This window comes from Myotis davidii, unplaced genomic scaffold (genome assembly GCF_000327345.1).
Source record: "Myotis davidii unplaced genomic scaffold, ASM32734v1 scaffold499, whole genome shotgun sequence".
Lineage (NCBI taxonomy): Eukaryota > Metazoa > Chordata > Mammalia > Chiroptera > Vespertilionidae > Myotis > Myotis davidii.
In genome coordinates, this window is record NW_006290677.1 from 268,697 (window position 1) to 282,766 (window position 14,070).

The 14,070-nt window shown below is 42.0% G+C and overlaps 1 protein-coding gene across 3 annotated transcripts in view; it reads right to left on the minus strand.

Moving 5' to 3' along the window:
• The window catches only part of RAB30 (RAB30, member RAS oncogene family), a 75,558-nt gene extending 62,197 nt beyond the window's left edge, over nt 1–13,361 (minus strand). For 2 of the 3 annotated variants that reach the window (XM_006763737.2, XM_015563903.1), the window contains exon 1: nt 13,152–13,361. The gene's annotated coding sequence lies outside the window, so the exon portion shown is untranslated. Of the gene's footprint in view, nt 1–12,796; nt 13,039–13,151 lie in introns of those variants that run through there. The other variant, XM_006763739.2, reaches the window with a different exon arrangement.
• Between the last annotated feature and the right edge of the window lie 709 nt (nt 13,362–14,070).

Here is a 14,070-nt window from a genome sequence, read left to right on the forward strand (position 1 = left end):
AGAAATTAAAAATGATCCCTGCCACTGTTCCCCACTGTAAAGTCGCTCTCTCCCCCTTTGTAATTAATAAGTACCTTTTGAGGAGATACTTTAGGCTCCTTTATTACAGATGAGGAATCCCTCTCTCTCTCCTCCCCACTCCCCCTGTTCCACTCCTTCTTAAAAAAAAAAAAAAATCAATGGAAAAAACATCCTCAGATGAGGATTAACCAAAAAAAGAAAGAAAAAAGCAGAAGAGGGAAATGTATGTGCATCAGGACACCAAACAAAACAAGACAAACCTTATTCATTCCTACCCTAAGGCCGTCTCACCACACACCCTGACCCTTTGGCTGGCCATCTGAAACTTCTTTCTGAGCTGTCATTTCTTTCTAATTTTCTGTTTTAATTTAATTTTCTTTTTGGAATAAATATTACATGGTAATATATTCACGTGGTTCAAAACTCAATGTGGTACACCCAAAGGGTTATAATAAAAAGGGCAGATAATAACAAGTGTTGGCAAGGATGCAGAGAAATTGCTGGAGGAGATGTAAAATAGTGCCAGCTGCTCTGGAAAACAATTTGGCAGTTCCTCAAAAGTTCATACATAGAGCTCTCGGTTGGCCCAGCAATTACACCCGTAGATACAGATGCAAAGTAAATAAAAAAAAATGTCCACTTAAAAACTTGTATGCAAATGTTTAAAGCAGCAGTATTCATAGTGCCCCCAAAATGGAAACAACCCAAATGTCCGTCAATTAATAACTGAATAAATAAAATATGGTATATTCATACAATGAAATATTATTTGGTAATAAAATAAGAATGGAGTACTAATTTATGCTACAACATGCTAAATCTTGAAAAGATTATTCTAATGAAAAAAACCATTTATATAAAATGTCCAGAATAGGCAAATCTATAGACAGAAAAATTAGTGGTTGCCTGGGGCTGAGGTCCTGGCGTGAGGAAGATGGTAAATGACTGATAATGAGGGCAGAATTTCTTTTTGGGATAATGAAAATGTTCTAAATTGAGTCTAGTGATGTTGACACAACTCTGTCAACATACTGAAAACTACTGAGTTGTATACTTTCAATGAGTGAATTGTGTGATGTGTGAATTATATTTCAATAAAGCTATTTTAAAAGTCAGCATTACATAAAATAGTAAATCTTAAGAAATCTCATTACACACACACACACCACTCACCCCTACTGCCCTGTACGAGTAACCAATTTATTTTACACCCTTCCAAGGAATCTTCATGCAAACTGAAATATGTGTAGCCCCATTTCTTTCACAAAATATGCCCTGTTCTGCCACCTTCTTTCTTTCACTCAACATATCATTGGAGATCTCTCCATATCAATACCTCAAGAATACCCTAATTCTTGTCTGTAGTTGCATAGTTTCCCCTCTGTGAACGTATCCATTCATTTAACCAGTTTCCCACTGATGCATACTTAGGCTGTTCCCAATCATTCGCTATCGCCAACAATGAAGCAATGCTTTTAACCTGGTCTCATCAGATGACTCTCTGTTCCTGGACTGCCAGGAAGCCGTGTGAGTAGCAGGAAGCAGTTAGAGTTAGTCAGAACTGAGTTTGCATCTGGCCCCGTCTGCTAACTAGCTATGTGACCTGGGAAGATTATCTGTACTTTCTGAGCCTTAATTTTCTCACTTATAAAGTGGTCAAAAGCCCACCGACTTTACTAGGTTGCTTTTTTTAAAAATATATTTTATTGATTTTTTACAGAGAGGAAGGCAGAGAGATAGTTAGAAACATCGATGAGAGAGAAACCTCGATCAGCTGCCTCCTGCACATCTCCTACTGGGGATGTGCCCGCAACCAAGGTACATGCCCTTGACCGGAATCGAACCTGGGACCTTTCAGTCCACAGGCCGACGCTCTATCCACTGAGCCAAACCGGTTTCGGCTAGGTTGCTTTTAGAGTTAAGTAAGATAAGACAGATACCCTGTGGCCGAAGTTGAGATAATTTGTGTGTCAAAATGCATAAGGTTGGGGGGAAAAAAGAAGACAGAAGGTTGGTAATAGATTATAACAAACACATTGGGTGGATAAGAGAATCCAGAAGTCCAAGTGATACAAAAAAAGGAAGAAGAAGAGGAAAGCTGAAAGCTAACCAATCAGGAAAACACCAATAGATACCAATTGACCTAGGCAAGGATTATCAATAGATGTTAAAACCTTTGGATGAAAGTTTCAGAGGAACAGGATATCTAAACAAGCTCAAAGGATAACCCCACAGATAATGTTATTAACTACAAACAGAAAACATTATCTTTACAATGCAGAGATCTGGCAACACCACCTACCCAAATGATCAAACCTCCCATACCAGTGATGTTACAAACTCACATTATGTGTCACCAAATATGATGCAAGGGAGGGATGCAACATTCCCTATGGGGAATTCTTACCACAAACGTTTAACCTGAGTCTCATAGTGAGGGGGGGAAATCAGACAAATCCAACTTACAGTCTACAACATGGCAACAGACTTGGAATCTTCAAAATTTCAATGTCATAAGAGACCAAAAAAAAAAGGCAGGGGTACTGTGATATGTTAAAGGAAACTAAAGAGACACAACTACGGTGTGTAATCCTTCTTTCCATCTTGGGTTCCAAAACAAAGGTTATAACAACATTGGAACAACTGGGAAAGTCTGAAAAATATTATTGTTTCAATGTAATGGTGTTATGGTTACACAGGAGAATGTCCTTGTTCTTAAGAGATACATGCTCCAGTGTTTAGAGATAAAGTGTTGTCATGTCTACGACTCAGTTTCAAGTAATTTGGAATTGGGGGGAGGGAAGGGATATGTGTGCATAGATAAAGAAAAAAGCTATTTTAAAAGTCAGCATTACATAAAATAGTAAATCTTAAGAAATCTCATTACACACACACACACCACTCACCCCTACTGCCCTGTACGAGTAACCAATTTATTTTACACCCTTCCAAGGAATCTTCATGCAAACTGAAATATGTGTAGCCCCATTTCTTTCACAGACTTGGAATCTTCAAAATTTCAATGTCATAAGAGACCAAAAAAAAAAAGGCAGGGGTACTGTGATATGTTAAAGGAAACTAAAGAGACACAACTACGGTGTGTAATCCTTCTTTCCATCTTGGGTTCCAAAACAAAGGTTATAACAACATTGGAACAACTGGGAAAGTCTGAAAAATATTATTGTTTCAATGTAATGGTGTTATGGTTACACAGGAGAATGTCCTTGTTCTTAAGAGATACATGCTCCAGTGTTTAGAGATAAAGTGTTGTCATGTCTACGACTCAGTTTCAAGTAATTTGGAATTGGGGGGAGGGAAGGGATATGTGTGCATAGATAAAGAAAGCAAATGAATCTAGATGAAGGGTGCATGGGTGGTTGCTGTAATATTTTTGCAATTTTTCCATATGTTTGAAAGTTTGAAAATGTTCAAAATAAGTTGGGGGGAAATCAAATAAAACACGTAAGCCATCTAGTACCCAGTCGATGCCATGACAGTTCACATCATGGCTTCAGCTAACTCAAGAAATCTACAGAAAGCTCCTTCCCCCATGCGTGTAGGTAAATGACTCACATTAAAGGAAAGGCCACCAGCCAGTCCTTGCCTTCATGAAGTTTAATATTTTTGATCAAAAGTTAAGGCAAAAACAGGAAGCAGCTGAAGAAGCAGTATGGGTTTTGGTTCCAGAAAAATCTGCCTAGGACCTACATCTGCAAAAATGTTTAAGCTAGGTAACTTTAAAAAAACAAAACAAGTTACCTAACCTCACTAAGAAGTGTTTCCTCATTTATATGGAAAAACTGAACTCAAATCTTCTACCTAGGACAGCATACATATCACGCCATTGTGAAGCATCTCTTATTTTAGAGATTCTCTTTAAAAGATATTAGTCTCCTGGAATAAAAGTGGGGGAGAAGGAACACTGGATGGGTCCACCTTTGTTTCCCTACCAGAACACCCTTGCATTTAGCTTATGCTCACAAATACTGGTTGCAGAAGTAATGAGAGACTGACTGTACGAGACAGGGGCTTCTGAGGCTGCAAATTGCATTAAAGAAAATATCAAGAGGAGCTGGCCCGGTCAGACAGCAGCACCTTCACAACAGCACACACATTTGCCCAAATCCTTTTTTTTAAATATATATATATATTATTGATTTTTTTTACAGAGAGGAAGGGAGAGGGATAGACAGCCAGAAACATCGATGAGAGAGAAACATCGATCAACTGCCCCCTGCACACCGAGCCAAATATCAACAGTACAACGATTGAAATTTCTTTTTTTTTTAAATATATTTTATTGATTTTTTACAGAGAAGGAAGGGGAGGGATAGAGAGCCAGAAACATCGATGAGAGAGAAACATCGATCAGCTGCCCCCTGCACACCCACTACTGGGGATGTGCCCGCAACCAAGGCACATGCCCCCGACCGGAATCGAACCTGGGACCCTTCAGTCCGCAGGCCGACGCTCTATCCACTGAGCGAAACCGGTCAGGGCTGCCCAAATCTTTTATACACGTTATCTCATTTGAGCCTCACAATAATCCCCATTTCATAGATGAAGAAACTGCAGCTTAAAAAGATAAATTACCCACTGAGCACACAACTCAAATGTGTGCTTGCTCCACTCAGACACAAAAGAAAGGGAATAACTGGCTAACAGAATTGAAATAATTCACAGCCTATGATCCTTACACTCTCTTCCTCAGGGTTTCTGCTGGGGCAGAGTGAGTCGCCTGAACTCATACCTTTTTAAACCAGAAAAATGCCCGAAAACCTGCCCTCGGATTGCTTCTATTGATATTCAGAAAGAGAAACAATCAGGCCTTTTAACCACCTGCTTCAGATATTTAAAAAGTGAAGCTTCGATTCCCCTTTCTATTGTGGTTGTGTGACTGAGATGGAGCGGAACTAAGCAGAAGAGGTTATTTTCATCTCAAGATTGACGGTGTCCACATTTTAGTGAAGTGAACCATACCTCAGAAATAAAATTTCCTGCAGAATTTTCTGGGGAAAACTCTTGGCTGCTTTATTCTTTCAGTTCACTTTTTAAACATCATGCTGTGCTACAGCTTAGATAATGTATTTTACTTTTCCAGAGGTTCCCATGTTATTTACATATCAACCTTTTATTACAGCCATCTCAAAAACCAGCAGGAAGTCTGCGATTCCATTTTTGCCCACCTTCTGTCTACCCATCACAAGTTTCTTCCCTTAGTAAAAGAGTTTAGCTCCAGTGGCTAAGTAACTTGACAAAGGTATATAGAAATGGCTCTCTCAAAGACTGTTAATAGGAATTCAATTGTCAAGGGACAATTAAAGGGGAACTGTTCATGCCACCTGACCCAGTATTTCTACCCTTAGAAAATGTATTCTACAAAAATAGTCCTACAAATTCATCAAAAAAAGATGCATATGCAAATATTCACTGCAGCAGTGCCCAACAGCCATTAAAATGGATAAATCAGAGCAACATGCAAATATGTGGGACAAATGCCCAAAATATATTAAGTTAAAGGAAGCAAGCAAAATATGTATATATGTATTATACTAATATCATTAGCGTATGTGTAGGTAAAAAATGACAGAGGAATATACATAAAAATCTCAACAGGGTGAAATTAAGAGGAACTTTTCTTATGTAGTTCATTGTGTATTTCTATAATAAATTTTGATTAATCTTATATCTAGAATTTAAAAAAAATAAAATTAACGTATATATTTATGTGCCCTTCCTCATCCTTTCCTCTTCACTTTGAAACCAGCTAGTTTGCAGCTCCACCTGCATTATTACTTCTAATAATATCAAAAGGTAGAATGCCAGCTGTAGAAGTGTGCATTCTTTTTTTAAATATGTTTTTACTGAGTTTAGAGAGAGAGAGAGGAAGGGAGAGGGATAGGTAGAAACATTGATGAGAGAGAAACATCAATTGGCTGCCACCTGCACGCCTGCCACTGAAGATCAAGGCTGAAACCTGGGCATGTACCCTGACCGGGAATCGAATAGCGACCTCTTTGGTTCATGGGTCAATGCTCAACCATTGAGCCACCCTGGCCAGGCAAAATCTGCATCCTTATAGAATACTAGAGGCCCGGGGTGCACGAAATCGCATGCGGTTAGGATCCCCCGACCTAGCCTGACCTCTGTTGGATGGCCTCTGCCGCCCTGCAACACTACGTGAAACTCCCAGCCCCAGGACCTCCACGATGCTCGCAGCCCCTCCGCTGCTCCGTGAGGCTCCCTCCGTCCCTCAACTGCTCCGTGAAGCTTGCTGCCACCCCGCGAAGCTCGCTGCTGGACACTCTGCGAAACTCCCCCCGCCCCACGACTGCTTCGAGAAGCTCACTGCCCCCCGGGTGACTGCTCCGCTAAGCTCATGGCCACCCAGCAAAGTAGCCCGCCACTGCGGCGCAACAGTCCCCAGTCCCGCCCAACCACCAGCCCCCCCTCATGGTGAGCGGCTCAGGGACGGGGGGAGGGGGTGGACCGAGAGGTGCTCCATGAACTTCATGGTGACTGGTCGCCCGTTCGGTCGTGATGGCACCTAGCTCTTTATATATATTAGGATATACAGGATCATGTTTAGAAAAGATACAAAGATCACTTACAATGCTCCCCAACAAATGGTATTCAAGCACATAGGCCGATTAAGTACTTGTAGTGACCAAGAAAATCACTACCTTCTGAAGCAGCCCTTGATGTCTTCTAGCTTTGCTGTAACAAAGACCAAGACCATAACATGTCAGGCTAAACAGAAGGTACCATTACCACATTCAAGAAAACGAACATTGTAACTGATTATCTAATCGGCAGCTCCCATTCAATTACCCAAAATGTCCTTTATAGCTTTTTAAGTCCAGGATCCAACCAAGGATTACATGTTGCATTTGGTTGTCACAACTTTTTAGTCTCCTTTAGTCTAGATCAGCCACCCACACATTTTGTTTTATTTCGTTTTGTTTGTCTTTCATGACATTGACATTTTCAAAGATCGCAGGCCAGCTGTTTTACAGTATGTCCCGCAATCTGGATTTCACTGATTATTTCTTCATGATTAGATTTAGGTCAAACATTTCTGGCAAGAATTCTACATCAATGATGTTGTACACTTTCCGTTGCATCAGGTTTTCTAGTTACACTAAGTATATTTTACTCGTTTTATCACTGTGGGCACTAAGCAAGCTTCAGCCAATAAATAAAATATTCAAAACAATAAATGCATTTAATGTTAAAAACAGCTACCATGAGCACCAGGCATAGTGCCAGACATTTAAAATATATTATCTGCCCTAGCCCAACTAGCTAGTTTGGCTCAGTGGATAGCGTATCAGCCTGCTGACTGAAAGGTCCCAGGTTTGACTCCCATCAAGGGCACATGCCCAGGTTGCAAGCACAATCCCCATTAGGGGGATGCAGGAGGCGGCTGATCAATGATTCTCATCATTGATGTTTCTCTCTCTCTCTCTCTCTCTCTCTCTCTCTCTCTCTCTTCCTCTCCCTTCCTCTCTGAATGCTATAAAAATATATTTAAAATATATATATACATTATCTCATTTAACCCTCACAACAATCTTGTGAAGAAACAAAGGTTCAAAGAAGTTAAGTAACTTGCCCAAGGATACACATGTAGTGATAGAAAACATGTGTATGCACATGTGAACTCACACAGACACACTTTAACATATGATCTCAGGGGTTCATGTTCTCCCTGAGAATCCTCCATGGACAAGTTACGAACCCCTGCCTTAGCCTACTCTTGCAGAGGCCTATCTAGTTTTAAAAGTTGGGTTCCTATGAAGAAGAAACTGAAAATAAACTAGCTATGGTCCACATAAAATTCTTCCATACTTGGAAATGTTCTTATTTGGAGATGGGCCACATTTTCATCACAGCCAAGAATATAGGAGAGTGGTTCCATGAATTATTATAATATTGCCCTTGTCACCGGTTGGCTCAGTCGTTTAAAGCATCGTCCCCATATGCCAAGGTTACGGGTTCCATTCCTGGTCAGGGCATATGCCTGAGTTGCAGGCCCAATCCCCAGTTGGGGGTGTGCAGGAGGCAGCTGGTCAATGATTCTCTCTCATCATTGATATTTCTCTCTCTCTTCTTTCCTCTCTGAAATAAATAAAATATAGATATGAATTTTTAAATAAAAATTTAAAAATAAATCTACTCCATATTTATTTTTAAAAATCAGTCAATGAATACATAAATAAGTGGAACAACAAATTGATGTTTTAAAAATTATAATATTGCCCTAACCGGTTTGGCTCAGTGGATAAAAATTATAATATTGTGTTTTTATTGTTTGTCTTCTTTAAAATTTTTTATATATATTTCTTTATTGATTTCAGGGAAGAAGGGAGAGAGAGAAAGAGAGATAGAAACATCAATGATGAGAGAGAATCATTGATCGGCTGCCTCCTAAGGCCCCCAATTGGGGATCGAGCCCGCAACCCAGGCATGTGCCCTTGGTTAGAATCGAAGCTTGGACCCTTCAGTCCACAGTTTGACGCTCTATCCACTGAGCCAATCCAGCTAGGGCTATTGTTTGTCTTCTTTAAACCATTCTCCAACAAAGTAAAAAAATAAAGAAAATGTAAAAAAAAAAATTATAAAGCTAAATATATTCTTAATTTTTAAATTATGCTCTTCCTACAACTTTTGGTATTAATTGTCCTTTATGAGATAAAAGTCAAAGGGGACATTAAAAAAATAACTATTGTCAACCACTCACCCCCCATTATATCTTATTTTTTAAAATTCTACATATCTATAAAATTCAAAAGTCTAAGACCCATTGATTTAGTGAACTATATACAGTTAACATTATTTCTGAGAAACTAACTTGAATAAAGGAAGTGAAGATCAAAAGGAAACCAGATTTGAAATATTTCTGAATTTCCCCAAATCATCCACAAAACATCTCAAAGGCTTCAGATCTCAGGAATACATGTTAATGGACTTGTTAAAAACATTTCACATTTGACATTTGCATTACTAATTGCTCTCTTTCAATTTTTTGATATTTCCTGCTTTTGAATGGGCCCTTAGTAACCTAGGTTAGTTCACTCAATCAACAAATATTCAGACTCCCTAATTTATGCAAGGTACTCTATTAGGTGCCTGGGGACAGTCTAGAGCAGCGGTTCTCAACCTGTGGGTCGCGACCCCTTTGGGGGGTCGAACGACCCTTTCACAGGGGTCGCCTAAGACCATCGGAAAACACATATATAATTCCATATTGTTTTGTGATTAATCACTATGCTTTAATTATGTTCACTTTGTAACAATGAAATTGGGGGTCACCACAACCTGAGGAACTGTATTAAAGGGTTGCAGCATTAGGAAGGTTGAGAACCACTGGTCTAGAGAGTTCTTTCTTACCTCATGTCAAAAATCAAATGTCACAAGCCACTGTAGACGCAATCCCTCCCCCGAGGAAAGAAGAATAAAAGCATCTCTTAGGGTTGTGCTCTTCTACCAAGGCCTACATACCTCTCTGTATGTGGTTATTTGTCTTTCTCCCTCAACTCTTCCAAAGCAAACACTATCTTATCAGTGCTATCTTCCTAGCACAGGGCACATATAGCTGGAGATCAGTATAAATTCGTGGAATACATATATTTTACAGATGAGAAAAACAAAGGTCAGAAAAAGAATATGACATGTCCAACATCATACAGCTAATAAGTAAGTAGTACCCGGTCTTAGAAAGAGCACTCACCAGAGCTCCCGTCTATTCCACCATGCCACATCATACATGCGGATAGGGTGAGAGAAAGATCTTAGATGTCTTCCTGGAACTTCAAACTCAACATGTCCAAAAGTCACTCCTTCTTGAAAAAAAGCAAACAAAAATCTGGTCCCCCATCCAGGGTTCTCATTCTCTATACATGACATCCTTAGTGGCTCAAGAAAAAACTCAAGTTAACTTGACTCTCTTCTCCCTATCCTCACATCCAGTCAATTAATAATCTTATCAATTATAATCTTCAAACTTTGTGTCTCTCTCATCTCATCCCTTCTCTCCAAGCCCTCTGCCACCACCCTGGATCCAAGCCACCATCATTATTTACCTAGACAACAAAAATGACTTACTACTTGGTCACACAATCCGTGTGGCCAATTCTCTCCAATCTCTTCTTCCCTTAACAGCCACAGATATGTTTTCAATATCTTTCTACACATTACATTGAACCAACCACATATATAATTGAACCTCCCATTACCATCCTAAAGTACTTGCACTCACTCAAGTCTCTTGAAATGTCACTTTCTACTGGAAACTTTCCCTGACTCCTCCGCACCAGGGGAGAGCACCAGTTAGGCACTCCTGTTCCACCCTGTAATACACCCCCCTTTGTCAGTAACATTCATCACACTTGCAATAACGTGTTTAATGATTGTCTCCCTATTAGAATATAAACTCCATGAGGGCAAGAGAAGCTTCTCTTTTCCCTGATGTATCCACAGACCTTAGAACACAGTAGCTGCTCAATTAATATTTATTGTCAGAATGATAGGCTGGGCCCAGATTGTAGCAGGCCAAGTAAACCAAGGGGGGAGGATCATTATCCCTTTGTAAAGATATAAACTAAAATAGAAAGAACTGCATAGTTATTCAAGAGCACAGAAATAGCATTTCTCCTCCCTAAAACACTAAAAAACGTGGTTGGGAAAGGGAGCATCTTAGAAGAAGAATACTAGAAATGAGAAGGTGGTATAGAGAGGTCTAGGATGACAGCTTCTGAATCTGTCTGTCATACTAGTTGCTTCTAGATAATTAGACATTTGGACTTTCCATGTCTAGAGAAGCACTCATGTTAAACAAATATAACTACCACCACACTCTTCTTCTTAAGAGGGGGAAACAAAATAACAAACTTTGTTTCTAAAATAACAAATTAGAAACCACAGGAGAGAAAGATGTCTTTGCTCAAGGTATGCCCCCTGGATAATGCTCCTCAGCAATCAACAGAGAAGGGGGGGGGGGGCAGACTTCCCACCACTTACTGGAACAGGGATAAGGAGGGGGAAAGTATTAAATGAGGCAAAAGCCATTTGAAATCTATTTATTCCTTGGGAATCATGAGAACATTCCAGGTAAAGCATTTTAAAACCTTGCTAACCCATTGGCAGCATGCTCATGTCATGCAATATGTCATTGTCCACATGCTGCCACAGAAGCCACAAACCAGGCCAAGGGGTCAGGCTCGTTGTTGCTCATCCTGCCAAGCACCAAGTGAAAGAAAGGGAAAGGACAAAGCCTCCTCAAAGAGAACTCTGTGGAATAAATACGCACACTGCCTCCACGTAGCCTGGAGTTTCTGGGTAGGGTAGAGAATGGGCAGGGTGGGTATTCAGAGACTGGAAAGAAACTTAAAGAAATAAATGTGATATACCGGTGATGAGAGGGAGATCCTGAAACACAGAGGAAAAATGAGAATTGCAAATGGAGACATGGGAAAAGAAACTGAACGAACTTCGAGAGATGCAGAAGGGTTCGGGAAAGGAAGGTACAGGGGAAAAAAGTTAGGTGCCCTAAAAAGCAATAGAGAAACACAAAGCAGACAGTAAGCAAGAGAGAGGCAAAGCCAGGCGGCCCATCTTTTCCCAAATCCAAAAGCTGGTCACTGCATTCCAATAAATCACTCTACTACAAAGCCCATACAATGGATTGTCCTTTGCATTCAGTAACAAGCAGCATTAAATGAAGCATCACCCAGCTGTAACTTTGGAGATCTAAGGATCAGAATTAAAAACGAACAAAATCAATTCAGCAGCAGAAGATAACCAGTGAAGACTTCCCCCCAATGCCTGACTTGACTATAAAAAGGTTTGGCATTTTAGAGTTAAGCGTAAAGTGCCTGGCATTTCTCCTTCTTTTGACATTCTAAGAGGGGGGTGTGGTTGACCCCAGGTCTACTCATTTCCAAGGGTGTAGATCTCTCAGCTAAGACTGGCCCCATCTGTTCTAGAGTCAGCCAGTTGTTTATGTCAAAGTAACATATTTATTGCACTAATCATCCTAATTACTTACAAGAAGAGAGCCAACATCATACAAGACAGAACGCTTTCTGTCCTGTTAAATGTGTTGGTTCCTTTAAGAAGAAAACAAAACAAAATAAACAAAAAATAACACTACTATGCTCCTTGGTTTCCTCGGCCAGGATCACTCTTCAGTGGGTGCCTTTCGGTAATGGCAAATGAAGGTTAACGGTGCTTCTAACTTTCCCTTCCCTAACGCGTTACAATGAACCCAGGTTTCCTTAATGATCCCTTCTCCAAACCGTTATTCGTGCCTGGTGACTGTGCCTCAGGAAACAGCAGCTCATTATGGTACCGCTGCCAGTGGCAAGGAGCCTATTGCCATGTAATTTAAAACACTCACACAAGCACAAATCTGTCAGCTCCACTCCCAAACAATCCTGAAATCCTGCAGTCGGGAAAAGAACGCTGAACGAAACGGCTGCCTCCAGCAGCCGAAGAGAAGCTTCCCGAGACACGTGAAACATTTCTGACTGGCACGGAGTGCACCATTAAAGGACACTGTCACCGCAAATCCGCAGAAAAGGCGAGGCAAGCGACATAGACACACATGCAAAATAGAGCCCCACAAAACTTAGCCCACTGAGAAGCAGCACCCTCCGCTTAAAAGCGAAGAGCGTGTGCTCGCCCAAGCGACACAGAAATGTTCTAAAGTAGTGCGAGCACATTAAATCACTGTCTCCATTTCTCCCCACGCATCGCCCCTTCCCACTCAAACCTCAGCACGCGGGCCGTTGGTGACAGGACTGCAGTGGTCCCCCACCTCAGCCTTCTTCTGATTCTCCAAGAGCACTTCCCAACATCCTCCCCAGCCCAGCCCCCTCTCTCGGCTTCAGGAAGGTGGAGGGGAGTTGCGACTGGAGAATTGGCAGGCATCGGTCCTCCCGCGGGGGAAGGTTGCCGGAGTTGTTCTGCACAGTGACCCAAATTGCACAGAGCTTTTCGCTTAGCAGCGCTGGCGAGCACCTCCCCAATCCTTCCCCCGAACCCCCATCTTCCCAAAAGAAAAGCCTTGAGAATTAAGCGGGAGGAATAACTTGGTAGAACCATTTGAATAAATCACTTCAACTCACCTGGTTTGGGATATTTCTCCCCACCCCAGGCATAAACAGAAATGATATGCGAACGAGTCACGCACGCAACGTAAGGTGGTGCGAAGCCTTAGTCCAAGGGCTGGAGTCAGTCCCTGCCCTGATGCCGCTGCTACTCTTAGCTCAGCTGGAGCGAGCGGCAATCACAAGCCCAGCAGCAGCAGGGGGGTGGATAGACCGTAGCACAATGAATGCAGTGGGGTTTTTGCAATGACATCATCCCTCTGTCCAAAAGGCCCCAATAGCCATGCTCAGGAGCGCTGCATTCTGGGAATTGTAGTCTTCTTCAAGCCTGTTCGGAATCTTGAGGTTGCTGTCGGAACTACAATGCCCAGAATGCACCGAGGTCGGACGCACCCAGAGCGAACTGAGGCAGCGAACGAATCTCGGCCGCCATATTGGGGGAGCCCGGCGATTCTGCGGAGCCGCAGAGGCTTTAGAAGTGCGGGAGGAGAGTGGTGGAGCACTGGGGACGGTGAGGTGGAGAACAAGCCCGTAGGAGATCGGGGGCCGGAGCCTGGGAACCGGGAGATGGAGGTTTCATCTGGAGACAGATGTAGGGCGGGCCTGGCTGGAGGCGGCTTCCAGAGGTCGAATGGGCCTCGTCCTCACGGCTCTGCGGGGCTTGCCTAGGCCCCCTACGCCTCTTGCTCCATTTTCTAAGGAAGATACTGAGGGAGTCAGTTCACGTCTGGGCTCGGAGCATCATTTAGACCTTCTGACAGGACCGTCGGGGGCGGGGGTCGATATCTTTGTTGGGGTGCGGGGGCCCCGGGCGGCGACCTTCTCGCCTGCGGTCGGAGGAGATTACACCCACAGAGTTGGGCTGTCCCCTCCAGACGTATGTTTAACTTTTTAATTTATTTCCCTTACTCCTTCCAAAGGTTTCGGACCTTCGCTG